Source organism: Odontesthes bonariensis, chromosome 18, assembly GCF_027942865.1.
Source record: "Odontesthes bonariensis isolate fOdoBon6 chromosome 18, fOdoBon6.hap1, whole genome shotgun sequence".
Lineage (NCBI taxonomy): Eukaryota > Metazoa > Chordata > Actinopteri > Atheriniformes > Atherinopsidae > Odontesthes > Odontesthes bonariensis.
Window position 1 is genome coordinate 31834073 of NC_134523.1, and position 4260 is coordinate 31838332.

At 45.4% G+C, this 4260-nt stretch overlaps 1 long non-coding RNA gene across 1 annotated transcript; it reads right to left on the reverse strand.

Moving 5' to 3' along the window:
* Positions 1-1974: 1974 nt before the first annotated feature.
* On the reverse strand, positions 1975-2694 carry LOC142368035 (uncharacterized). Its single transcript, XR_012767231.1, has 3 exons — positions 2590-2694; positions 2243-2428; positions 1975-2156 (listed from the first exon to the last, which is right to left on the reverse strand). It is a non-coding gene; the product is annotated as an uncharacterized LOC142368035 (long non-coding RNA).
* Positions 2695-4260: the final 1566 nt, after the last annotated feature.

Genomic DNA, 4260 nt, shown 5'->3' on the forward strand with positions numbered 1-4260 from the left:
ATCCCCACCCCCCCAGCAATCAGAAGCAGGCCGAGAGGGCCCCCAGACCCAGGCCACCAACAGCCCCCAAGGAGCACAGAACCCGGGAAGCCCACCATAGGGACAACCACGCATCCCCCCAGAAGACAGCAGAGGAAGCCCCCAGACAGAGCCCCCACAAGCATCGGGCAGAGCCCCCCCGGCGACCAGAGGCGGCAGCCTACCAGCCCCGCCAGGCCCCTGCCACCCAGACATGGGCCGTGCGCAGGAACCGGCCCCCGTGAGCCCGAGCGCCACCAAAACCCCCCGGCAGGGGCCCGCCCAACACCCGAGAGGGCCAGGCGCCCCAGACAGCCAACCGCAGTGGGCCAGCGCCTGCCCCAGTGCCCCTGGGCAAGCGCCCCAAGAGTCAAGACGTGCCCACAGGTGGGTGAGGCCGCGAGCAGCGGGGAGAAGCAATGCCCCCCCCCCCTCCATCAGGAACAGCACAAGCAGGCCAGAGGACAGCAGGACCCAGACCCAGTCACCCCATAGATCATATAAGAACATTTTTTTTTATAAATAAATAAATAAAATAAAAGCAAAAACACATCCACACACACTCGCACAGCACATGCATCCATCCCCCAACTCCGCTGGAGTGTGGCGCAGTGGGCACATCCGGGGGCCAGCAGCCCCCCAGCCACCACAGACCCCGAACCAGCAGGACAACTCCTCCTCCTGCCCCCCCCCCCCCCCCCCCCCCAGGCAGCAACCAGGCAACAACCAGGCAACAGGGGTGGGGGAAGACCCCTCCCCTCTCCCCTCTGGCTCTTTGATATTTCCTAATAGTGAGCATTTAAAATTGAGGGGCAAGCAACCTTGTGGAACTGGGAGCGTGGCCCTCCGGGCAGCCTACATACCCAAAGAGCCCCGCCCACCAGATACCACTCAGTGCTATCGTCCCCCAAAACCTAATGTGTGTGTGTGTGTCTCATGATTAGTAATGTCTAAGGTGTAATTAAAACAAGGGCGGGGGGCTGCAGAGTGCAGCAAAGGGGACCACCTACGTGGACCCTTCCGCTGCCCCCCACAGAACACACCCGCCCTCAAACCCTACGTGTGTGAATGTGTGCTGTGTACAGGAGCCAGAAGGGAGAGGGGTATGGGGATCTAGAAGACCGGGGGGAGAGCAAGAGAGTCTGGCTGCAGACCTGCACTGTCAGGACCCTGTTGCAGACCGTCACCTGCACTGTGAGGACCGGAACTGGACTGTGAGGACCGGAAGTTGATTCGAAGCCTTTCAAAATAAAAGCGTGTGTATCGGAAGCACGTATTTTTAAACGATTTTAAACGCTATATTTTTCAAGAGGTCCTCACAAATGAATTAATTAGTTAACAGTACGACATAAAATCTATCAATTCCCAGTCTATTGTTTTTATTTGTATTGTAAACTTTTGTTTGGTCAGTGCACACATTTTCTCTTAGGCTCATATTCATAAGCCAACATCTCACAAGATGCCATAGGCCTATACTGTACATTTTATTGTGTACTATAGAGTAAGTCACTGCTATTTCATTATCATTTCATTTTGACTTTATCGCACTGCTCTTTATATATATATATATATATATATATATATATATTTGTTTCAATTAGTTTTTCTGTTGTATTATTCTGTATTTTTATCCTTAACCACCATAAATTTCATGTTTGGTTCTATGTCTATGCCAATTATGTTCTTGTGCTGCTGGAACACCTTAGTACCACTAAATAGTACCCTAACTCTTGATATCTACAGTATAATCTTAGTCAAATTATTAAGGGATCAATGAGAAAACATAAAAAGCACACCAAGTCACAACATGATCAAATGTTCTGTAGTGTTTATTCAGTCAAACATTCACAATATGACAAAAAATCTTTGTTTTTGTCGACTACCTGTTCACAAAATATCAACATGTCGTTAATATTGTGAAATATCATTTTGAAAGACTCCAGGACCGCTTCTCTTTCATCCTCGTCCAGTTCTTCGTTCCACAACCTCCCATACTGTAGAGCAGCCTCTGCCTGTTCCTCTTCCCCCATGCCCAGAACGTCAGGCAGGTCCACTCTGGCAGACAACAGTGGTTTGTTGGCCTCAGCCCACTCTGCTGCATGTCTGCAATTTTGAAGAATGCGATCTTCAACCGAGTCCTATGGAAAAGACAGAAAGAAAGATGTCTGTACTATAGCTGCCACACCAACAGTATCTGACCAATAGATACTGTGCAAAAGCTTACGCCTTCCACTGGTGTGTCCACATCAGCAAGTCTGGCTCTCTTGGAGACCTCTGCCTGCTGCTCTTCTTCCTGAGTACTCAACTATTAATATGAATACATGCATTATACATACTTTATACTCTTACCTGAATTTGTAGTCCAGTTTTCTCTGTCCAGTTGCCAGGATTTAGTGACTGGGATAGGTTTCTAAAAGACAGAAAGTGAAGTGTCAGATGTTCTTCACTGCAACCTACATTCCCTTCATTTTCCTTTTACCCTTTTACAAACCAAACCACAACCTGCCAGAAGTTAGTAGCGCTGGCCAATACTTATGAGTACAAACAAACAGACAAATACATTATGCTTACCTTTAAATAAAATGCCACCTTTTGTATGTGCCTCTAAGTGGCTCTGCAGCTTGGACAATTTTGCTGGTTTAAATTGTAGGCACAGAGGGCAGTGAAACAGTTTGCAACATGACGTGCAGCGTTCCATTTTTGGCGTAGTGCCGGCGGCTGTTATTGAAATATGCATCTGTAAGAGACAAATAATGTCGTAATAAGTAAAACTAAATTATATATATAAATGGCGCATTTAAGTGAGCACTATCGATACGATAACAACGCTAAAGACTAGCCAAAAGTAAAAAAAACCTGATTCTTTAAAATTAATATAACTTTACAGTATATAGTTATTGAAATATGCATCTGTAAGAGACAAATAATGTCGTAATAAGTCAAACAAAATTATACAAGTCAGCACTATCGATACGAAAAATGGCACATTTAAGTGAGCACTATCGATACGATAACAACGCTGAAGACTAGCCAAAAGTTTAAAAAAACCCTGATTCTTTAAAATTAATATAACTTTAGAGTATATAGTGTGCAACGTAACGTTCCAGTGACTAAAGACTGTTTCTGTTTCTTCGTATGAAAGAAAGTTGTTTTCACTCGACTTTTACTCACCTCGTCTTCTCCACAGTTCAAATGGGGAACGAAAAATACGTGCTCCTCGCTTGTCGCTTCGGGTCCTGACAGTGCAGGTCTGCAGCCAGACGCCTCTCAGGGAGAGAGGCTCCCCCAGAGAGGGCAGCCACATGATGGCTAGGCACCCCTGTTCCCCGGGATCCGCCACCGCTCCAGAGGTCCGTTTCACGTAGCAGGTTTAGTGAAAACTCTGAGTTTATTAACCCTGAAATGAGGGAAACTGAGTTTTCCGTTTCACAAAGGGAGGTAACTCAACCCAGAGAAAGAGGGGTAACTGTAGCCAGTGGTGTAGTCTACCTTTTTGAGGTGGGTATACTGTATAGTTGGCCAGTCATTGGCCCGTGGTACCAAACTAGGGGTCGGGACTCGGGACCCCTCGGAACCAATAGTAGCCCCTTAATGCACGCCGTACCTCCAGTGGCGCGCTGTAATAGTCATTGAAAAGTAATAAGTACCATAGTACTACAATACTATGACATAACACAGTTCAGATGAAAAGCCCTCTAAAAGCTATGACAAAAAATAGGCCAATGTAAAGTTTCATTTTTAAGCATTTTCATCTATGACAATCAAAAATGTTACTATCAAGTAGGCCTACAGCAAGTCAAGCCCAAACAAAATGAAATGAACTGATTTTTAAATGTAGGCCTATAGAAATATAGCCTGTATTGTAAACTCATCACATGCACTAAAGGTTTTTGCATCTGACATTATATCGCAGTAACAGTGTAGTAGATAATGTAATTACCATTGCCTAAGTACAGATACATCTCCCCATCCATGCATACCATGGAGATAGCATGGTTCTGGCTAGTAAATAAAGTTTAGTTTATGATAGATAAATTACTTAATCCAGACAGCCACTGTACATATCATCATGTAGACCATATACAGACAGGTATGGCGATTAGGAGTTATTCCCAAAGAAGAATCCCAGATAAACAAACGTCTAGAATTTTAAACTAAGTAAGCAAACGTGGATCAGAGTAGCTAGCTTGCTAGTATTGAGAGAAGAACGAAAGCTAGACTACAGCATGACTAGCCTGTGTT